Source organism: Mixophyes fleayi, unplaced genomic scaffold (assembly GCF_038048845.1).
Source record: "Mixophyes fleayi isolate aMixFle1 unplaced genomic scaffold, aMixFle1.hap1 Scaffold_169, whole genome shotgun sequence".
Taxonomy (NCBI): domain Eukaryota; kingdom Metazoa; phylum Chordata; class Amphibia; order Anura; family Limnodynastidae; genus Mixophyes; species Mixophyes fleayi.
Window position 1 is genome coordinate 65,001 of NW_027446035.1, and position 20,000 is coordinate 85,000.

The 20,000-nt window shown below is 48.6% G+C and overlaps 25 non-coding genes across 25 annotated transcripts in view; all 25 read right to left on the reverse strand.

Annotated features, from left to right (window-relative positions):
* Positions 1–19, reverse strand: part of LOC142117023 (5S ribosomal RNA) — a 119-nt gene extending 100 nt beyond the window's left edge. The window contains exon 1 of the ribosomal RNA XR_012682621.1: positions 1–19. This exon is cut by the window's left edge and continues 100 nt beyond it. This is a non-coding gene — a ribosomal RNA (5S ribosomal RNA).
* Positions 20–713: 694 nt separating this feature from the next.
* LOC142117025 (5S ribosomal RNA) lies at positions 714–832 on the reverse strand. Its single transcript, XR_012682623.1, has one exon. It is a non-coding gene; the product is annotated as a 5S ribosomal RNA (ribosomal RNA).
* Positions 833–1,529: 697 nt separating this feature from the next.
* Positions 1,530–1,648, reverse strand: LOC142117026 (5S ribosomal RNA). Its single transcript, XR_012682624.1, has one exon. It is a non-coding gene; the product is annotated as a 5S ribosomal RNA (ribosomal RNA).
* Positions 1,649–2,345: 697 nt separating this feature from the next.
* On the reverse strand, positions 2,346–2,464 carry LOC142117027 (5S ribosomal RNA). Its single transcript, XR_012682625.1, has one exon. It is a non-coding gene; the product is annotated as a 5S ribosomal RNA (ribosomal RNA).
* Positions 2,465–3,155: 691 nt separating this feature from the next.
* On the reverse strand, positions 3,156–3,274 carry LOC142117091 (5S ribosomal RNA). Its single transcript, XR_012682683.1, has one exon. It is a non-coding gene; the product is annotated as a 5S ribosomal RNA (ribosomal RNA).
* A 697-nt stretch (positions 3,275–3,971) lies between these two features.
* On the reverse strand, positions 3,972–4,090 carry LOC142117028 (5S ribosomal RNA). The gene has a single exon (XR_012682626.1). It is a non-coding gene; the product is annotated as a 5S ribosomal RNA (ribosomal RNA).
* A 694-nt stretch (positions 4,091–4,784) lies between these two features.
* On the reverse strand, positions 4,785–4,903 carry LOC142117029 (5S ribosomal RNA). The gene has a single exon (XR_012682627.1). It is a non-coding gene; the product is annotated as a 5S ribosomal RNA (ribosomal RNA).
* Positions 4,904–5,597: 694 nt separating this feature from the next.
* On the reverse strand, positions 5,598–5,716 carry LOC142117030 (5S ribosomal RNA). The gene has a single exon (XR_012682628.1). It is a non-coding gene; the product is annotated as a 5S ribosomal RNA (ribosomal RNA).
* A 691-nt stretch (positions 5,717–6,407) lies between these two features.
* Positions 6,408–6,526, reverse strand: LOC142117031 (5S ribosomal RNA). Its single transcript, XR_012682629.1, has one exon. It is a non-coding gene; the product is annotated as a 5S ribosomal RNA (ribosomal RNA).
* Positions 6,527–7,214: 688 nt separating this feature from the next.
* LOC142117032 (5S ribosomal RNA) lies at positions 7,215–7,333 on the reverse strand. Its single transcript, XR_012682630.1, has one exon. It is a non-coding gene; the product is annotated as a 5S ribosomal RNA (ribosomal RNA).
* Positions 7,334–8,027: 694 nt separating this feature from the next.
* LOC142117034 (5S ribosomal RNA) lies at positions 8,028–8,146 on the reverse strand. The gene has a single exon (XR_012682631.1). It is a non-coding gene; the product is annotated as a 5S ribosomal RNA (ribosomal RNA).
* Positions 8,147–8,849: 703 nt separating this feature from the next.
* Positions 8,850–8,968, reverse strand: LOC142117035 (5S ribosomal RNA). The gene has a single exon (XR_012682632.1). It is a non-coding gene; the product is annotated as a 5S ribosomal RNA (ribosomal RNA).
* A 694-nt stretch (positions 8,969–9,662) lies between these two features.
* On the reverse strand, positions 9,663–9,781 carry LOC142117037 (5S ribosomal RNA). The gene has a single exon (XR_012682634.1). It is a non-coding gene; the product is annotated as a 5S ribosomal RNA (ribosomal RNA).
* A 691-nt stretch (positions 9,782–10,472) lies between these two features.
* LOC142117060 (5S ribosomal RNA) lies at positions 10,473–10,591 on the reverse strand. Its single transcript, XR_012682655.1, has one exon. It is a non-coding gene; the product is annotated as a 5S ribosomal RNA (ribosomal RNA).
* A 688-nt stretch (positions 10,592–11,279) lies between these two features.
* On the reverse strand, positions 11,280–11,398 carry LOC142117038 (5S ribosomal RNA). Its single transcript, XR_012682635.1, has one exon. It is a non-coding gene; the product is annotated as a 5S ribosomal RNA (ribosomal RNA).
* A 694-nt stretch (positions 11,399–12,092) lies between these two features.
* On the reverse strand, positions 12,093–12,211 carry LOC142117039 (5S ribosomal RNA). Its single transcript, XR_012682636.1, has one exon. It is a non-coding gene; the product is annotated as a 5S ribosomal RNA (ribosomal RNA).
* Positions 12,212–12,908: 697 nt separating this feature from the next.
* LOC142117040 (5S ribosomal RNA) lies at positions 12,909–13,027 on the reverse strand. The gene has a single exon (XR_012682637.1). It is a non-coding gene; the product is annotated as a 5S ribosomal RNA (ribosomal RNA).
* Positions 13,028–13,724: 697 nt separating this feature from the next.
* On the reverse strand, positions 13,725–13,843 carry LOC142117041 (5S ribosomal RNA). The gene has a single exon (XR_012682638.1). It is a non-coding gene; the product is annotated as a 5S ribosomal RNA (ribosomal RNA).
* Positions 13,844–14,537: 694 nt separating this feature from the next.
* LOC142117092 (5S ribosomal RNA) lies at positions 14,538–14,656 on the reverse strand. The gene has a single exon (XR_012682684.1). It is a non-coding gene; the product is annotated as a 5S ribosomal RNA (ribosomal RNA).
* Positions 14,657–15,353: 697 nt separating this feature from the next.
* On the reverse strand, positions 15,354–15,472 carry LOC142117042 (5S ribosomal RNA). The gene has a single exon (XR_012682639.1). It is a non-coding gene; the product is annotated as a 5S ribosomal RNA (ribosomal RNA).
* Positions 15,473–16,172: 700 nt separating this feature from the next.
* LOC142117043 (5S ribosomal RNA) lies at positions 16,173–16,291 on the reverse strand. Its single transcript, XR_012682640.1, has one exon. It is a non-coding gene; the product is annotated as a 5S ribosomal RNA (ribosomal RNA).
* A 694-nt stretch (positions 16,292–16,985) lies between these two features.
* LOC142117045 (5S ribosomal RNA) lies at positions 16,986–17,104 on the reverse strand. Its single transcript, XR_012682641.1, has one exon. It is a non-coding gene; the product is annotated as a 5S ribosomal RNA (ribosomal RNA).
* A 697-nt stretch (positions 17,105–17,801) lies between these two features.
* Positions 17,802–17,920, reverse strand: LOC142117046 (5S ribosomal RNA). Its single transcript, XR_012682642.1, has one exon. It is a non-coding gene; the product is annotated as a 5S ribosomal RNA (ribosomal RNA).
* A 697-nt stretch (positions 17,921–18,617) lies between these two features.
* On the reverse strand, positions 18,618–18,736 carry LOC142117047 (5S ribosomal RNA). Its single transcript, XR_012682643.1, has one exon. It is a non-coding gene; the product is annotated as a 5S ribosomal RNA (ribosomal RNA).
* Positions 18,737–19,433: 697 nt separating this feature from the next.
* On the reverse strand, positions 19,434–19,552 carry LOC142117109 (5S ribosomal RNA). Its single transcript, XR_012682700.1, has one exon. It is a non-coding gene; the product is annotated as a 5S ribosomal RNA (ribosomal RNA).
* Positions 19,553–20,000: the final 448 nt, after the last annotated feature.

Here is a 20,000-nt window from a genome sequence, read left to right on the forward strand (position 1 = left end):
GGGTGGTGTGGCCGTAGGCAGAGACAAGGCTCTCAGTTGGTCCTTTTCTACTCGTCACAAGCAGCAGCAGCAGCAGCAGCAGTGGTAGGCTTGATCCTCCTCCCCAGGCCAGCTGCTCCTTACTTTCTAATCATCCACACACTTTGCTTCGGCTGCATGACAGCACCAGGACAAGGCAGTCTCTCGCTCTCTCTCTCCTAGCCTGCTCTTGCTTCTTTAACCTTTGCAGTCACTTTTTCTTTCATGCACCCCCAGACAGCAGCAGACTTTGTCAATCTGCCTTATAACCCTTCCTTGACATTTCTTGCATTTTTTTTAAACATTTTCCAATCTTTTTTGGGGGGTTATCCTCAAGATCCTCACTTTTTCTGCTTAGTGGCTACAAATGGTGGCTGTCTTCTTCTGACCTGCTATAAGTCTGAGATTTCCCTCTTCTTGACTTTTCAAAGACTGGCCCATGGGGTGCAGGATATGGCTGGGGAAGGTCCCTGTGATTTCCACTTGTTTGGACTCCTGGTGTGCTAAGCTGAAGGGAGCATGTTCCTGGTGGATGTGGCAGCTTTTAAGTGTAGGTAAAGTGTGAGTGTAGTTTTTGAAAGAGCTAGATGTGCAGGAATAAATGAATGAAGTGTGCAATTGTAAAAGGGAGAAGCCGAAGACAAGAGTGACCCCTGCTGGTTTGAAAGTGAAAAAGTGATTTCAGCAGCAGCAAAAGCCTACAGCACCTGGTATTCCCAGGCGGTCTCCCATCCAAGTACTAACCAGGCCTGACCCTGCTTAGCTTCCGAGATCAGACGAGATCGGGCGTGTTCAGGGTGGTGTGGCCGTAGGCAGAGACAAGGCTCTCAGTTGGTCCTTTTCTACTCGTCACAAGCAGCAGCAGCAGCAGCAGCAGCAGTGGTAGGCTTGATCCTCCTCCCCAGGCCAGCTGCTCCTTACTTTCTAATCATCCACACACTTTGCTTCGGCTGCATGACAGCACCAGGACAAGGCAGTCTCTCGCTCTCTCTCTCCTAGCCTGCTCTTGCTTCTTTAACCTTTGCAGTCACTTTTTCTTTCATGCACCCCCAGACAGCAGCAGACTTTGTCAATCTGCCTTATAACCCTTCCTTGACATTTCTTGCATTTTTTTTAAACATTTTCCTATCTTTTTTGGGGGGTTATCCTCAAGATCCTCACTTTTTCTGCTTAGTGGCTACAAATGGTGGCTGTCTTCTTCTGACCTGCTATAAGTCTGAGATTTCCCTCCTCTTGACTTTTCAAAGACTGGCCCATGGGGTGCAGGATATGGCTGGGGAAGGTCCCTGTGATTTCCACTTGTTTGGACTCCTGGTGTGCTAAGCTGAAGGGAGCATGTTCCTGGTGGATGTGGCAGCTTTTAAGTGTAGGTAAAGTGTGAGTGTAGTTTTTGAAAGAGCTAGATGTGCAGGAATAAATGAATGAAGTGTGCAATTGTAAAAGGGAGAAGCCGAAGACAAGAGTGACCCCTGCTGGTTTGAAAGTGAAAAAGTGATTTCAGCAGCAGCAAAAGCCTACAGCACCTGGTATTCCCAGGCGGTCTCCCATCCAAGTACTAACCAGGCCTGACCCTGCTTAGCTTCCGAGATCAGACGAGATCGGGCGTGTTCAGGGTGGTGTGGCCGTAGGCAGAGACAAGGCTCTCAGTTGGTCCTTTTCTACTCGTCACAAGCAGCAGCAGCAGCAGCAGCAGCAGTGGTAGGCTTGATCCTCCTCCCCAGGCCAGCTGCTCCTTACTTTCTAATCATCCACACACTTTGCTTCGGCTGCATGACAGCACCAGGACAAGGCAGTCTCTCGCTCTCTCTCTCCTAGCCTGCTCTTGCTTCTTTAACCTTTGCAGTCACTTTTTCTTTCATGCACCCCCAGACAGCAGCAGACTTTGTCAATCTGCCTTATAACCCTTCCTTGACATTTCTTGCATTTTTTTTAAACATTTTCCAATCTTTTTTGGGGGGTTATCCTCAAGATCCTCACTTTTTCTGCTTAGTGGCTACAAATGGTGGCTGTCTTCTTCTGACCTGCTATAAGTCTGAGATTTCCCTCTTCTTGACTTTTCAAAGACTGGCCCATGGGGTGCAGGATATGGCTGGGGAAGGTCCCTGTGATTTCCACTTGTTTGGACTCCTGGTGTGCTAAGCTGAAGGGAGCATGTTCCTGGTGGATGTGGCAGCTTTTAAGTGTAGGTAAAGTGTGAGTGTAGTTTTTGAAAGAGCTAGATGTGCAGGAATAAATGAATGAAGTGTGCAATTGTAAAAGGGAGAAGCCGAAGACAAGAGTGACCCCTGCTGGTTTGAAAGTGAAAAAGTGATTTCAGCAGCAGCAAAAGCCTACAGCACCTGGTATTCCCAGGCGGTCTCCCATCCAAGTACTAACCAGGCCTGACCCTGCTTAGCTTCCGAGATCAGACGAGATCGGGCGTGTTCAGGGTGGTGTGGCCGTAGGCGGAGACAAGGCTCTCAGTTGGTCCTTTTCTACTCGTCACAAGCAGCAGCAGCAGCAGCAGTGGTAGGCTTGATCCTCCTCCCCAGGCCAGCTGCTCCTTACTTTCTAATCATCCACACACTTTGCTTCGGCTGCATGACAGCACCAGGACAAGGCAGTCTCTCGCTCTCTCTCTCCTAGCCTGCTCTTGCTTCTTTAACCTTTGCAGTCACTTTTTCTTTCATGCACCCCCAGACAGCAGCAGACTTTGTCAATCTGCCTTATAACCCTTCCTTGACATTTCTTGCATTTTTTTTAAACATTTTCCTATCTTTTTTGGGGGGTTATCCTCAAGATCCTCACTTTTTCTGCTTAGTGGCTACAAATGGTGGCTGTCTTCTTCTGACCTGCTATAAGTCTGAGATTTCCCTCCTCTTGACTTTTCAAAGACTGGCCCATGGGGTGCAGGATATGGCTGGGGAAGGTCCCTGTGATTTCCACTTGTTTGGACTCCTGGTGTGCTAAGCTGAAGGGAGCATGTTCCTGGTGGATGTGGCAGCTTTTAAGTGTAGGTAAAGTGTGAGTGTAGTTTTTGAAAGAGCTAGATGTGCAGGAATAAATGAATGAAGTGTGCAATTGTAAAAGGGAGAAGCCGAAGACAAGAGTGACCCCTGCTGGTTTGAAAGTGAAAAAGTGATTTCAGCAGCAGCAAAAGCCTACAGCACCTGGTATTCCCAGGCGGTCTCCCATCCAAGTACTAACCAGGCCTGACCCTGCTTAGCTTCCGAGATCAGACGAGATCGGGCGTGTTCAGGGTGGTGTGGCCATAGGCAGAGACAAGGCTCTCAGTTGGTCCTTTTCTACTCGTCACAAGCAGCAGCAGCAGCAGCAGCAGCAGTGGTAGGCTTGATCCTCCTCCCCAGGCCAGCTGCTCCTTACTTTCTAATCATCCACACACTTTGCTTCGGCTGCATGACAGCACCAGGACAAGGCAGTCTCTCGCTCTCTCTCTCCTAGCCTGCTCTTGCTTCTTTAACCTTTGCAGTCACTTTTTCTTTCATGCACCCCCAGACAGCAGCAGACTTTGTCAATCTGCCTTATAACCCTTCCTTGACATTTCTTGCATTTTTTTTAAACATTTTCCTATCTTTTTTGGGGGGTTATCCTCAAGATCCTCACTTTTTCTGCTTAGTGGCTACAAATGGTGGCTGTCTTCTTCTGACCTGCTATAAGTCTGAGATTTCCCTCCTCTTGACTTTTCAAAGACTGGCCCATGGGGTGCAGGATATGGCTGGGGAAGGTCCCTGTGATTTCCACTTGTTTGGACTCCTGGTGTGCTAAGCTGAAGGGAGCATGTTCCTGGTGGATGTGGCAGCTTTTAAGTGTAGGTAAAGTGTGAGTGTAGTTTTTGAAAGAGCTAGATGTGCAGGAATAAATGAATGAAGTGTGCAATTGTAAAAGGGAGAAGCCGAAGACAAGAGTGACCCCTGCTGGTTTGAAAGTGAAAAAGTGATTTCAGCAGCAGCAAAAGCCTACAGCACCTGGTATTCCCAGGCGGTCTCCCATCCAAGTACTAACCAGGCCTGACCCTGCTTAGCTTCCGAGATCAGACGAGATCGGGCGTGTTCAGGGTGGTGTGGCCGTAGGCAGAGACAAGGCTCTCAGTTGGTCCTTTTCTACTCGTCACAAGCAGCAGCAGCAGCAGTGGTAGGCTTGATCCTCCTCCCCAGGCCAGCTGCTCCTTACTTTCTAATCATCCACACACTTTGCTTCGGCTGCATGACAGCACCAGGACAAGGCAGTCTCTCGCTCTCGCTCTCTCTCTCCTAGCCTGCTCTTGCTTCTTTAACCTTTGCAGTCACTTTTTCTTTCATGCACCCCCAGACAGCAGCAGACTTTGTCAATCTGCCTTATAACCCTTCCTTGACATTTCTTGCATTTTTTTTAAACATTTTCCTATCTTTTTTGGGGGGTTATCCTCAAGATCCTCACTTTTTCTGCTTAGTGGCTACAAATGGTGGCTGTCTTCTTCTGACCTGCTATAAGTCTGAGATTTCCCTCCTCTTGACTTTTCAAAGACTGGCCCATGGGGTGCAGGATATGGCTGGGGAAGGTCCCTGTGATTTCCACTTGTTTGGACTCCTGGTGTGCTAAGCTGAAGGGAGCATGTTCCTGGTGGATGTGGCAGCTTTTAAGTGTAGGTAAAGTGTGAGTGTAGTTTTTGAAAGAGCTAGATGTGCAGGAATAAATGAATGAAGTGTGCAATTGTAAAAGGGAGAAGCCGAAGACAAGAGTGACCCCTGCTGGTTTGAAAGTGAAAAAGTGATTTCAGCAGCAGCAAAAGCCTACAGCACCTGGTATTCCCAGGCGGTCTCCCATCCAAGTACTAACCAGGCCTGACCCTGCTTAGCTTCCGAGATCAGACGAGATCGGGCGTGTTCAGGGTGGTGTGGCCGTAGGCAGAGACAAGGCTCTCAGTTGGTCCTTTTCTACTCGTCACAAGCAGCAGCAGCAGCAGCAGCAGTGGTAGGCTTGATCCTCCTCCCCAGGCCAGCTGCTCCTTACTTTCTAATCATCCACACACTTTGCTTCGGCTGCATGACAGCACCAGGACAAGGCAGTCTCTCGCTCTCTCTCTCCTAGCCTGCTCTTGCTTCTTTAACCTTTGCAGTCACTTTTTCTTTCATGCACCCCCAGACAGCAGCAGACTTTGTCAATCTGCCTTATAACCCTTCCTTGACATTTCTTGCATTTTTTTTAAACATTTTCCAATCTTTTTTGGGGGGTTATCCTCAAGATCCTCACTTTTTCTGCTTAGTGGCTACAAATGGTGGCTGTCTTCTTCTGACCTGCTATAAGTCTGAGATTTCCCTCTTCTTGACTTTTCAAAGACTGGCCCATGGGGTGCAGGATATGGCTGGGGAAGGTCCCTGTGATTTCCACTTGTTTGGACTCCTGGTGTGCTAAGCTGAAGGGAGCATGTTCCTGGTGGATGTGGCAGCTTTTAAGTGTAGGTAAAGTGTGAGTGTAGTTTTTGAAAGAGCTAGATGTGCAGGAATAAATGAATGAAGTGTGCAATTGTAAAAGGGAGAAGCCGAAGACAAGAGTGACCCCTGCTGGTTTGAAAGTGAAAAAGTGATTTCAGCAGCAGCAAAAGCCTACAGCACCTGGTATTCCCAGGCGGTCTCCCATCCAAGTACTAACCAGGCCTGACCCTGCTTAGCTTCCGAGATCAGACGAGATCGGGCGTGTTCAGGGTGGTGTGGCCGTAGGCGGAGACAAGGCTCTCAGTTGGTCCTTTTCTACTCGTCACAAGCAGCAGCAGCAGCAGCAGTGGTAGGCTTGATCCTCCTCCCCAGGCCAGCTGCTCCTTACTTTCTAATCATCCACACACTTTGCTTCGGCTGCATGACAGCACCAGGACAAGGCAGTCTCTCGCTCTCTCTCTCCTAGCCTGCTCTTGCTTCTTTAACCTTTGCAGTCACTTTTTCTTTCATGCACCCCCAGACAGCAGCAGACTTTGTCAATCTGCCTTATAACCCTTCCTTGACATTTCTTGCATTTTTTTTAAACATTTTCCTATCTTTTTTGGGGGGTTATCCTCAAGATCCTCACTTTTTCTGCTTAGTGGCTACAAATGGTGGCTGTCTTCTTCTGACCTGCTATAAGTCTGAGATTTCCCTCCTCTTGACTTTTCAAAGACTGGCCCATGGGGTGCAGGATATGGCTGGGGAAGGTCCCTGTGATTTCCACTTGTTTGGACTCCTGGTGTGCTAAGCTGAAGGGAGCATGTTCCTGGTGGATGTGGCAGCTTTTAAGTGTAGGTAAAGTGTGAGTGTAGTTTTTGAAAGAGCTAGATGTGCAGGAATAAATGAATGAAGTGTGCAATTGTAAAAGGGAGAAGCCGAAGACAAGAGTGACCCCTGCTGGTTTGAAAGTGAAAAAGTGATTTCAGCAGCAGCAAAAGCCTACAGCACCTGGTATTCCCAGGCGGTCTCCCATCCAAGTACTAACCAGGCCTGACCCTGCTTAGCTTCCGAGATCAGACGAGATCGGGCGTGTTCAGGGTGGTGTGGCCGTAGGCAGAGACAAGGCTCTCAGTTGGTCCTTTTCTACTCGTCACAAGCAGCAGCAGCAGCAGTGGTAGGCTTGATCCTCCTCCCCAGGCCAGCTGCTCCTTACTTTCTAATCATCCACACACTTTGCTTCGGCTGCATGACAGCACCAGGACAAGGCAGTCTCTCGCTCTCTCTCTCCTAGCCTGCTCTTGCTTCTTTAACCTTTGCAGTCACTTTTTCTTTCATGCACCCCCAGACAGCAGCAGACTTTGTCAATCTGCCTTATAACCCTTCCTTGACATTTCTTGCATTTTTTTTAAACATTTTCCAATCTTTTTTGGGGGGTTATCCTCAAGATCCTCACTTTTTCTGCTTAGTGGCTACAAATGGTGGCTGTCTTCTTCTGACCTGCTATAAGTCTGAGATTTCCCTCCTCTTGACTTTTCAAAGACTGGCCCATGGGGTGCAGGATATGGCTGGGGAAGGTCCCTGTGATTTCCACTTGTTTGGACTCCTGGTGTGCTAAGCTGAAGGGAGCATGTTCCTGGTGGATGTGGCAGCTTTTAAGTGTAGGTAAAGTGTGAGTGTAGTTTTTGAAAGAGCTAGATGTGCAGGAATAAATGAATGAAGTGTGCAATTGTAAAAGGGAGAAGCCGAAGACAAGAGTGACCCCTGCTGGTTTGAAAGTGAAAAAGTGATTTCAGCAGCAGCAAAAGCCTACAGCACCTGGTATTCCCAGGCGGTCTCCCATCCAAGTACTAACCAGGCCTGACCCTGCTTAGCTTCCGAGATCAGACGAGATCGGGCGTGTTCAGGGTGGTGTGGCCGTAGGCAGAGACAAGGCTCTCAGTTGGTCCTTTTCTACTCGTCACAAGCAGCAGCAGCAGCAGTGGTAGGCTTGATCCTCCTCCCCAGGCCAGCTGCTCCTTACTTTCTAATCATCCACACACTTTGCTTCGGCTGCATGACAGCACCAGGACAAGGCAGTCTCTCGCTCTCGCTCTCTCTCTCCTAGCCTGCTCTTGCTTCTTTAACCTTTGCAGTCACTTTTTCTTTCATGCACCCCCAGACAGCAGCAGACTTTGTCAATCTGCCTTATAACCCTTCCTTGACATTTCTTGCATTTTTTTTAAACATTTTCCTATCTTTTTTGGGGGGTTATCCTCAAGATCCTCACTTTTTCTGCTTAGTGGCTACAAATGGTGGCTGTCTTCTTCTGACCTGCTATAAGTCTGAGATTTCCCTCCTCTTGACTTTTCAAAGACTGGCCCATGGGGTGCAGGATATGGCTGGGGAAGGTCCCTGTGATTTCCACTTGTTTGGACTCCTGGTGTGCTAAGCTGAAGGGAGCATGTTCCTGGTGGATGTGGCAGCTTTTAAGTGTAGGTAAAGTGTGAGTGTAGTTTTTGAAAGAGCTAGATGTGCAGGAATAAATGAATGAAGTGTGCAATTGTAAAAGGGAGAAGCCGAAGACAAGAGTGACCCCTGCTGGTTTGAAAGTGAAAAAGTGATTTCAGCAGCAGCAAAAGCCTACAGCACCTGGTATTCCCAGGCGGTCTCCCATCCAAGTACTAACCAGGCCTGACCCTGCTTAGCTTCCGAGATCAGACGAGATCGGGCGTGTTCAGGGTGGTGTGGCCGTAGGCAGAGACAAGGCTCTCAGTTGGTCCTTTTCTACTCGTCACAAGCAGCAGCAGCAGCAGCAGCAGCAGCAGCAGTGGTAGGCTTGATCCTCCTCCCCAGGCCAGCTGCTCCTTACTTTCTAATCATCCACACACTTTGCTTCGGCTGCATGACAGCACCAGGACAAGGCAGTCTCTCGCTCTCTCTCTCCTAGCCTGCTCTTGCTTCTTTAACCTTTGCAGTCACTTTTTCTTTCATGCACCCCCAGACAGCAGCAGACTTTGTCAATCTGCCTTATAACCCTTCCTTGACATTTCTTGCATTTTTTTTAAACATTTTCCTATCTTTTTTGGGGGGTTATCCTCAAGATCCTCACTTTTTCTGCTTAGTGGCTACAAATGGTGGCTGTCTTCTTCTGACCTGCTATAAGTCTGAGATTTCCCTCCTCTTGACTTTTCAAAGACTGGCCCATGGGGTGCAGGATATGGCTGGGGAAGGTCCCTGTGATTTCCACTTGTTTGGACTCCTGGTGTGCTAAGCTGAAGGGAGCATGTTCCTGGTGGATGTGGCAGCTTTTAAGTGTAGGTAAAGTGTGAGTGTAGTTTTTGAAAGAGCTAGATGTGCAGGAATAAATGAATGAAGTGTGCAATTGTAAAAGGGAGAAGCCGAAGACAAGAGTGACCCCTGCTGGTTTGAAAGTGAAAAAGTGATTTCAGCAGCAGCAAAAGCCTACAGCACCTGGTATTCCCAGGCGGTCTCCCATCCAAGTACTAACCAGGCCTGACCCTGCTTAGCTTCCGAGATCAGACGAGATCGGGCGTGTTCAGGGTGGTGTGGCCGTAGGCAGAGACAAGGCTCTCAGTTGGTCCTTTTCTACTCGTCACAAGCAGCAGCAGCAGCAGCAGCAGTGGTAGGCTTGATCCTCCTCCCCAGGCCAGCTGCTCCTTACTTTCTAATCATCCACACACTTTGCTTCGGCTGCATGACAGCACCAGGACAAGGCAGTCTCTCGCTCTCTCTCTCCTAGCCTGCTCTTGCTTCTTTAACCTTTGCAGTCACTTTTTCTTTCATGCACCCCCAGACAGCAGCAGACTTTGTCAATCTGCCTTATAACCCTTCCTTGACATTTCTTGCATTTTTTTTAAACATTTTCCAATCTTTTTTGGGGGGTTATCCTCAAGATCCTCACTTTTTCTGCTTAGTGGCTACAAATGGTGGCTGTCTTCTTCTGACCTGCTATAAGTCTGAGATTTCCCTCTTCTTGACTTTTCAAAGACTGGCCCATGGGGTGCAGGATATGGCTGGGGAAGGTCCCTGTGATTTCCACTTGTTTGGACTCCTGGTGTGCTAAGCTGAAGGGAGCATGTTCCTGGTGGATGTGGCAGCTTTTAAGTGTAGGTAAAGTGTGAGTGTAGTTTTTGAAAGAGCTAGATGTGCAGGAATAAATGAATGAAGTGTGCAATTGTAAAAGGGAGAAGCCGAAGACAAGAGTGACCCCTGCTGGTTTGAAAGTGAAAAAGTGATTTCAGCAGCAGCAAAAGCCTACAGCACCTGGTATTCCCAGGCGGTCTCCCATCCAAGTACTAACCAGGCCTGACCCTGCTTAGCTTCCGAGATCAGACGAGATCGGGCGTGTTCAGGGTGGTGTGGCCGTAGGCGGAGACAAGGCTCTCAGTTGGTCCTTTTCTACTCGTCACAAGCAGCAGCAGCAGCAGCAGTGGTAGGCTTGATCCTCCTCCCCAGGCCAGCTGCTCCTTACTTTCTAATCATCCACACACTTTGCTTCGGCTGCATGACAGCACCAGGACAAGGCAGTCTCTCGCTCTCTCTCTCCTAGCCTGCTCTTGCTTCTTTAACCTTTGCAGTCACTTTTTCTTTCATGCACCCCCAGACAGCAGCAGACTTTGTCAATCTGCCTTATAACCCTTCCTTGACATTTCTTGCATTTTTTTTAAACATTTTCCTATCTTTTTTGGGGGGTTATCCTCAAGATCCTCACTTTTTCTGCTTAGTGGCTACAAATGGTGGCTGTCTTCTTCTGACCTGCTATAAGTCTGAGATTTCCCTCCTCTTGACTTTTCAAAGACTGGCCCATGGGGTGCAGGATATGGCTGGGGAAGGTCCCTGTGATTTCCACTTGTTTGGACTCCTGGTGTGCTAAGCTGAAGGGAGCATGTTCCTGGTGGATGTGGCAGCTTTTAAGTGTAGGTAAAGTGTGAGTGTAGTTTTTGAAAGAGCTAGATGTGCAGGAATAAATGAATGAAGTGTGCAATTGTAAAAGGGAGAAGCCGAAGACAAGAGTGACCCCTGCTGGTTTGAAAGTGAAAAAGTGATTTCAGCAGCAGCAAAAGCCTACAGCACCTGGTATTCCCAGGCGGTCTCCCATCCAAGTACTAACCAGGCCTGACCCTGCTTAGCTTCCGAGATCAGATGAGATCGGGCGTGTTCAGGGTGGTGTGGCCGTAGGCAGAGACAAGGCTCTCAGTTGGTCCTTTTCTACTCGTCACAAGCAGCAGCAGCAGCAGTGGTAGGCTTGATCCTCCTCCCCAGGCCAGCTGCTCCTTACTTTCTAATCATCCACACACTTTGCTTCGGCTGCATGACAGCACCAGGACAAGGCAGTCTCTCGCTCTCTCTCTCCTAGCCTGCTCTTGCTTCTTTAACCTTTGCAGTCACTTTTTCTTTCATGCACCCCCAGACAGCAGCAGACTTTGTCAATCTGCCTTATAACCCTTCCTTGACATTTCTTGCATTTTTTTTAAACATTTTCCAATCTTTTTTGGGGGGTTATCCTCAAGATCCTCACTTTTTCTGCTTAGTGGCTACAAATGGTGGCTGTCTTCTTCTGACCTGCTATAAGTCTGAGATTTCCCTCTTCTTGACTTTTCAAAGACTGGCCCATGGGGTGCAGGATATGGCTGGGGAAGGTCCCTGTGATTTCCACTTGTTTGGACTCCTGGTGTGCTAAGCTGAAGGGAGCATGTTCCTGGTGGATGTGGCAGCTTTTAAGTGTAGGTAAAGTGTGAGTGTAGTTTTTGAAAGAGCTAGATGTGCAGGAATAAATGAATGAAGTGTGCAATTGTAAAAGGGAGAAGCCGAAGACAAGAGTGACCCCTGCTGGTTTGAAAGTGAAAAAGTGATTTCAGCAGCAGCAAAAGCCTACAGCACCTGGTATTCCCAGGCGGTCTCCCATCCAAGTACTAACCAGGCCTGACCCTGCTTAGCTTCCGAGATCAGACGAGATCGGGCGTGTTCAGGGTGGTGTGGCCGTAGGCAGAGACAAGGCTCTCAGTTGGTCCTTTTCTACTCGTCACAAGCAGCAGCAGCAGCAGCAGCAGTGGTAGGCTTGATCCTCCTCCCCAGGCCAGCTGCTCCTTACTTTCTAATCATCCACACACTTTGCTTCGGCTGCATGACAGCACCAGGACAAGGCAGTCTCTCGCTCTCTCTCTCCTAGCCTGCTCTTGCTTCTTTAACCTTTGCAGTCACTTTTTCTTTCATGCACCCCCAGACAGCAGCAGACTTTGTCAATCTGCCTTATAACCCTTCCTTGACATTTCTTGCATTTTTTTTAAACATTTTCCAATCTTTTTTGGGGGGTTATCCTCAAGATCCTCACTTTTTCTGCTTAGTGGCTACAAATGGTGGCTGTCTTCTTCTGACCTGCTATAAGTCTGAGATTTCCCTCTTCTTGACTTTTCAAAGACTGGCCCATGGGGTGCAGGATATGGCTGGGGAAGGTCCCTGTGATTTCCACTTGTTTGGACTCCTGGTGTGCTAAGCTGAAGGGAGCATGTTCCTGGTGGATGTGGCAGCTTTTAAGTGTAGGTAAAGTGTGAGTGTAGTTTTTGAAAGAGCTAGATGTGCAGGAATAAATGAATGAAGTGTGCAATTGTAAAAGGGAGAAGCCGAAGACAAGAGTGACCCCTGCTGGTTTGAAAGTGAAAAAGTGATTTCAGCAGCAGCAAAAGCCTACAGCACCTGGTATTCCCAGGCGGTCTCCCATCCAAGTACTAACCAGGCCTGACCCTGCTTAGCTTCCGAGATCAGACGAGATCGGGCGTGTTCAGGGTGGTGTGGCCGTAGGCAGAGACAAGGCTCTCAGTTGGTCCTTTTCTACTCGTCACAAGCAGCAGCAGCAGCAGCAGCAGCAGTGGTAGGCTTGATCCTCCTCCCCAGGCCAGCTGCTCCTTACTTTCTAATCATCCACACACTTTGCTTCGGCTGCATGACAGCACCAGGACAAGGCAGTCTCTCGCTCTCTCTCTCCTAGCCTGCTCTTGCTTCTTTAACCTTTGCAGTCACTTTTTCTTTCATGCACCCCCAGACAGCAGCAGACTTTGTCAATCTGCCTTATAACCCTTCCTTGACATTTCTTGCATTTTTTTTAAACATTTTCCTATCTTTTTTGGGGGGTTATCCTCAAGATCCTCACTTTTTCTGCTTAGTGGCTACAAATGGTGGCTGTCTTCTTCTGACCTGCTATAAGTCTGAGATTTCCCTCCTCTTGACTTTTCAAAGACTGGCCCATGGGGTGCAGGATATGGCTGGGGAAGGTCCCTGTGATTTCCACTTGTTTGGACTCCTGGTGTGCTAAGCTGAAGGGAGCATGTTCCTGGTGGATGTGGCAGCTTTTAAGTGTAGGTAAAGTGTGAGTGTAGTTTTTGAAAGAGCTAGATGTGCAGGAATAAATGAATGAAGTGTGCAATTGTAAAAGGGAGAAGCCGAAGACAAGAGTGACCCCTGCTGGTTTGAAAGTGAAAAAGTGATTTCAGCAGCAGCAAAAGCCTACAGCACCTGGTATTCCCAGGCGGTCTCCCATCCAAGTACTAACCAGGCCTGACCCTGCTTAGCTTCCGAGATCAGACGAGATCGGGCGTGTTCAGGGTGGTGTGGCCGTAGGCAGAGACAAGGCTCTCAGTTGGTCCTTTTCTACTCGTCACAAGCAGCAGCAGCAGCAGCAGCAGCAGTGGTAGGCTTGATCCTCCTCCCCAGGCCAGCTGCTCCTTACTTTCTAATCATCCACACACTTTGCTTCGGCTGCATGACAGCACCAGGACAAGGCAGTCTCTCGCTCTCTCTCTCCTAGCCTGCTCTTGCTTCTTTAACCTTTGCAGTCACTTTTTCTTTCATGCACCCCCAGACAGCAGCAGACTTTGTCAATCTGCCTTATAACCCTTCCTTGACATTTCTTGCATTTTTTTTAAACATTTTCCAATCTTTTTTGGGGGGTTATCCTCAAGATCCTCACTTTTTCTGCTTAGTGGCTACAAATGGTGGCTGTCTTCTTCTGACCTGCTATAAGTCTGAGATTTCCCTCTTCTTGACTTTTCAAAGACTGGCCCATGGGGTGCAGGATATGGCTGGGGAAGGTCCCTGTGATTTCCACTTGTTTGGACTCCTGGTGTGCTAAGCTGAAGGGAGCATGTTCCTGGTGGATGTGGCAGCTTTTAAGTGTAGGTAAAGTGTGAGTGTAGTTTTTGAAAGAGCTAGATGTGCAGGAATAAATGAATGAAGTGTGCAATTGTAAAAGGGAGAAGCCGAAGACAAGAGTGACCCCTGCTGGTTTGAAAGTGAAAAAGTGATTTCAGCAGCAGCAAAAGCCTACAGCACCTGGTATTCCCAGGCGGTCTCCCATCCAAGTACTAACCAGGCCTGACCCTGCTTAGCTTCCGAGATCAGACGAGATCGGGCGTGTTCAGGGTGGTGTGGCCGTAGGCAGAGACAAGGCTCTCAGTTGGTCCTTTTCTACTCGTCACAAGCAGCAGCAGCAGCAGTGGTAGGCTTGATCCTCCTCCCCAGGCCAGCTGCTCCTTACTTTCTAATCATCCACACACTTTGCTTCGGCTGCATGACAGCACCAGGACAAGGCAGTCTCTCGCTCTCGCTCTCTCTCTCCTAGCCTGCTCTTGCTTCTTTAACCTTTGCAGTCACTTTTTCTTTCATGCACCCCCAGACAGCAGCAGACTTTGTCAATCTGCCTTATAACCCTTCCTTGACATTTCTTGCATTTTTTTTAAACATTTTCCTATCTTTTTTGGGGGGTTATCCTCAAGATCCTCACTTTTTCTGCTTAGTGGCTACAAATGGTGGCTGTCTTCTTCTGACCTGCTATAAGTCTGAGATTTCCCTCCTCTTGACTTTTCAAAGACTGGCCCATGGGGTGCAGGATATGGCTGGGGAAGGTCCCTGTGATTTCCACTTGTTTGGACTCCTGGTGTGCTAAGCTGAAGGGAGCATGTTCCTGGTGGATGTGGCAGCTTTTAAGTGTAGGTAAAGTGTGAGTGTAGTTTTTGAAAGAGCTAGATGTGCAGGAATAAATGAATGAAGTGTGCAATTGTAAAAGGGAGAAGCCGAAGACAAGAGTGACCCCTGCTGGTTTGAAAGTGAAAAAGTGATTTCAGCAGCAGCAAAAGCCTACAGCACCTGGTATTCCCAGGCGGTCTCCCATCCAAGTACTAACCAGGCCTGACCCTGCTTAGCTTCCGAGATCAGACGAGATCGGGCGTGTTCAGGGTGGTGTGGCCATAGGCAGAGACAAGGCTCTCAGTTGGTCCTTTTCTACTCGTCACAAGCAGCAGCAGCAGCAGCAGCAGCAGTGGTAGGCTTGATCCTCCTCCCCAGGCCAGCTGCTCCTTACTTTCTAATCATCCACACACTTTGCTTCGGCTGCATGACAGCACCAGGACAAGGCAGTCTCTCGCTCTCTCTCTCCTAGCCTGCTCTTGCTTCTTTAACCTTTGCAGTCACTTTTTCTTTCATGCACCCCCAGACAGCAGCAGACTTTGTCAATCTGCCTTATAACCCTTCCTTGACATTTCTTGCATTTTTTTTAAACATTTTCCTATCTTTTTTGGGGGGTTATCCTCAAGATCCTCACTTTTTCTGCTTAGTGGCTACAAATGGTGGCTGTCTTCTTCTGACCTGCTATAAGTCTGAGATTTCCCTCCTCTTGACTTTTCAAAGACTGGCCCATGGGGTGCAGGATATGGCTGGGGAAGGTCCCTGTGATTTCCACTTGTTTGGACTCCTGGTGTGCTAAGCTGAAGGGAGCATGTTCCTGGTGGATGTGGCAGCTTTTAAGTGTAGGTAAAGTGTGAGTGTAGTTTTTGAAAGAGCTAGATGTGCAGGAATAAATGAATGAAGTGTGCAATTGTAAAAGGGAGAAGCCGAAGACAAGAGTGACCCCTGCTGGTTTGAAAGTGAAAAAGTGATTTCAGCAGCAGCAAAAGCCTACAGCACCTGGTATTCCCAGGCGGTCTCCCATCCAAGTACTAACCAGGCCTGACCCTGCTTAGCTTCCGAGATCAGACGAGATCGGGCGTGTTCAGGGTGGTGTGGCCGTAGGCAGAGACAAGGCTCTCAGTTGGTCCTTTTCTACTCGTCACAAGCAGCAGCAGCAGCAGCAGCAGCAGCAGTGGTAGGCTTGATCCTCCTCCCCAGGCCAGCTGCTCCTTACTTTCTAATCATCCACACACTTTGCTTCGGCTGCATGACAGCACCAGGACAAGGCAGTCTCTCGCTCTCTCTCTCCTAGCCTGCTCTTGCTTCTTTAACCTTTGCAGTCACTTTTTCTTTCATGCACCCCCAGACAGCAGCAGACTTTGTCAATCTGCCTTATAACCCTTCCTTGACATTTCTTGCATTTTTTTTAAACATTTTCCAATCTTTTTTGGGGGGTTATCCTCAAGATCCTCACTTTTTCTGCTTAGTGGCTACAAATGGTGGCTGTCTTCTTCTGACCTGCTATAAGTCTGAGATTTCCCTCTTCTTGACTTTTCAAAGACTGGCCCATGGGGTGCAGGATATGGCTGGGGAAGGTCCCTGTGATTTCCACTTGTTTGGACTCCTGGTGTGCTAAGCTGAAGGGAGCATGTTCCTGGTGGATGTGGCAGCTTTTAAGTGTAGGTAAAGTGTGAGTGTAGTTTTTGAAAGAGCTAGATGTGCAGGAATAAATGAATGAAGTGTGCAATTGTAAAAGGGAGAAGCCGAAGACAAGAGTGACCCCTGCTGGTTTGAAAGTGAAAAAGTGATTTCAGCAGCAGCAAAAGCCTACAGCACCTGGTATTCCCAGGCGGTCTCCCATCCAAGTACTAACCAGGCCTGACCCTGCTTAGCTTCCGAGATCAGACGAGATCGGGCGTGTTCAGGGTGGTGTGGCCGTAGGCAGAAACAAGGCTCTCAGTTGGTCCTTTTCTACTCGTCACAAGCAGCAGCAGCAGCAGTGGTAGGCTTGATCCTCCTCCCCAGGCCAGCTGCTCCTTACTTTCTAATCATCCACACACTTTGCTTCGGCTGCATGACAGCACCAGGACAAGGCAGTCTCTCGCTCTCGCTCTCTCTCTCCTAGCCTGCTCTTGCTTCTTTAACCTTTGCAGTCACTTTTTCTTTCATGCACCCCCAGACAGCAGCAGACTTTGTCAATCTGCCTTATAACCCTTCCTTGACATTTCTTGCATTTTTTTTAAACATTTTCCTATCTTTTTTGGGGGGTTATCCTCAAGATCCTCACTTTTTCTGCTTAGTGGCTACAAATGGTGGCTGTCTTCTTCTGACCTGCTATAAGTCTGAGATTTCCCTCCTCTTGACTTTTCAAAGACTGGCCCATGGGGTGCAGGATATGGCTGGGGAAGGTCCCTGTGATTTCCACTTGTTTGGACTCCTGGTGTGCTAAGCTGAAGGGAGCATGTTCCTGGTGGATGTGGCAGCTTTTAAGTGTAGGTAAAGTGTGAGTGTAGTTTTTGAAAGAGCTAGATGTGCAGGAATAAATGAATGAAGTGTGCAATTGTAAAAGGGAGAAGCCGAAGACAAGAGTGACCCCTGCTGGTTTGAAAGTGAAAAAGTGATTTCAGCAGCAGCAAAAGCCTACAGCACCTGGTATTCCCAGGCGGTCTCCCATCCAAGTACTAACCAGGCCTGACCCTGCTTAGCTTCCGAGATCAGACGAGATCGGGCGTGTTCAGGGTGGTGTGGCCGTAGGCAGAGACAAGGCTCTCAGTTGGTCCTTTTCTACTCGTCACAAGCAGCAGCAGCAGCAGCAGCAGCAGTGGTAGGCTTGATCCTCCTCCCCAGGCCAGCTGCTCCTTACTTTCTAATCATCCACACACTTTGCTTCGGCTGCATGACAGCACCAGGACAAGGCAGTCTCTCGCTCTCTCTCTCCTAGCCTGCTCTTGCTTCTTTAACCTTTGCAGTCACTTTTTCTTTCATGCACCCCCAGACAGCAGCAGACTTTGTCAATCTGCCTTATAACCCTTCCTTGACATTTCTTGCATTTTTTTTAAACATTTTCCTATCTTTTTTGGGGGGTTATCCTCAAGATCCTCACTTTTTCTGCTTAGTGGCTACAAATGGTGGCTGTCTTCTTCTGACCTGCTATAAGTCTGAGATTTCCCTCCTCTTGACTTTTCAAAGACTGGCCCATGGGGTGCAGGATATGGCTGGGGAAGGTCCCTGTGATTTCCACTTGTTTGGACTCCTGGTGTGCTAAGCTGAAGGGAGCATGTTCCTGGTGGATGTGGCAGCTTTTAAGTGTAGGTAAAGTGTGAGTGTAGTTTTTGAAAGAGCTAGATGTGCAGGAATAAATGAATGAAGTGTGCAATTGTAAAAGGGAGAAGCCGAAGACAAGAGTGACCCCTGCTGGTTTGAAAGTGAAAAAGTGATTTCAGCAGCAGCAAAAGCCTACAGCACCTGGTATTCCCAGGCGGTCTCCCATCCAAGTACTAACCAGGCCTGACCCTGCTTAGCTTCCGAGATCAGACGAGATCGGGCGTGTTCAGGGTGGTGTGGCCGTAGGCAGAGACAAGGCTCTCAGTTGGTCCTTTTCTACTCGTCACAAGCAGCAGCAGCAGCAGCAGCAGCAGTGGTAGGCTTGATCCTCCTCCCCAGGCCAGCTGCTCCTTACTTTCTAATCATCCACACACTTTGCTTCGGCTGCATGACAGCACCAGGACAAGGCAGTCTCTCGCTCTCTCTCTCCTAGCCTGCTCTTGCTTCTTTAACCTTTGCAGTCACTTTTTCTTTCATGCACCCCCAGACAGCAGCAGACTTTGTCAATCTGCCTTATAACCCTTCCTTGACATTTCTTGCATTTTTTTTAAACATTTTCCTATCTTTTTTGGGGGGTTATCCTCAAGATCCTCACTTTTTCTGCTTAGTGGCTACAAATGGTGGCTGTCTTCTTCTGACCTGCTATAAGTCTGAGATTTCCCTCCTCTTGACTTTTCAAAGACTGGCCCATGGGGTGCAGGATATGGCTGGGGAAGGTCCCTGTGATTTCCACTTGTTTGGACTCCTGGTGTGCTAAGCTGAAGGGAGCATGTTCCTGGTGGATGTGGCAGCTTTTAAGTGTAGGTAAAGTGTGAGTGTAGTTTTTGAAAGAGCTAGATGTGCAGGAATAAATGAATGAAGTGTGCAATTGTAAAAGGGAGAAGCCGAAGACAAGAGTGACCCCTGCTGGTTTGAAAGTGAAAAAGTGATTTCAGCAGCAGCAAAAGCCTACAGCACCTGGTATTCCCAGGCGGTCTCCCATCCAAGTACTAACCAGGCCTGACCCTGCTTAGCTTCCGAGATCAGACGAGATCGGGCGTGTTCAGGGTGGTGTGGCCGTAGGCAGAGACAAGGCTCTCAGTTGGTCCTTTTCTACTCGTCACAAGCAGCAGCAGCAGCAGCAGCAGCAGTGGTAGGCTTGATCCTCCTCCCCAGGCCAGCTGCTCCTTACTTTCTAATCATCCACACACTTTGCTTCGGCTGCATGACAGCACCAGGACAAGGCAGTCTCTCGCTCTCTCTCTCCTAGCCTGCTCTTGCTTCTTTAACCTTTGCAGTCACTTTTTCTTTCATGCACCCCCAGACAGCAGCAGACTTTGTCAATCTGCCTTATAACCCTTCCTTGACATTTCTTGCATTTTTTTTAAACATTTTCCAATCTTTTTTGGGGGGTTATCCTCAAGATCCTCACTTTTTCTGCTTAGTGGCTACAAATGGTGGCTGTCTTCTTCTGACCTGCTATAAGTCTGAGATTTCCCTCTTCTTGACTTTTCAAAGACTGGCCCATGGGGTGCAGGATATGGCTGGGGAAGGTCCCTGTGATTTCCACTTGTTTGGACTCCTGGTGTGCTAAGCTGAAGGGAGCATGTTCCTGGTGGATGTGGCAGCTTTTAAGTGTAGGTAAAGTGTGAGTGTAGTTTTTGAAAGAGCTAGATGTGCAGGAATAAATGAATGAAGTGTGCAATTGTAAAAGGGAGAAGCCGAAGACAAGAGTGACCCCTGCTGGTTTGAAAGTGAAAAAGTGATTTCAGCAGCAGCAAAAGCCTACAGCACCTGGTATTCCCAGGCGGTCTCCCATCCAAGTACTAACCAGGCCTGACCCTGCTTAGCTTCCGAGATCAGACGAGATCGTGCGTGTTCAGGGTGGTGTGGCCGTAGGCAGAGACAAGGCTCTCAGTTGGTCCTTTTCTACTCGTCACAAGCAGCAGCAGCAGCAGTGGTAGGCTTGATCCTCCTCCCCAGGCCAGCTGCTCCTTACTTTCTAATCATCCACACACTTTGCTTCGGCTGCATGACAGCACCAGGACAAGGCAGGCTCTCGCTCTCGCTCTCTCTCTCCTAGCCTGCTCTTGCTTCTTTAACCTTTGCAGTCACTTTTTCTTTCATGCACCCCCAGACAGCAGCAGACTTTGTCAATCTGCCTTATAACCCTTCCTTGACATTTCTTGCATTTTTTTTAAACATTTTCCTATCTTTTTTGGGGGGTTATCCTCAAGATCCTCACTTTTTCTGCTTAGTGGCTACAAATGGTGGCTGTCTTCTTCTGACCTGCTATAAGTCTGAGATTTCCCTCCTCTTGACTTTTCAAAGACTGGCCCATGGGGTGCA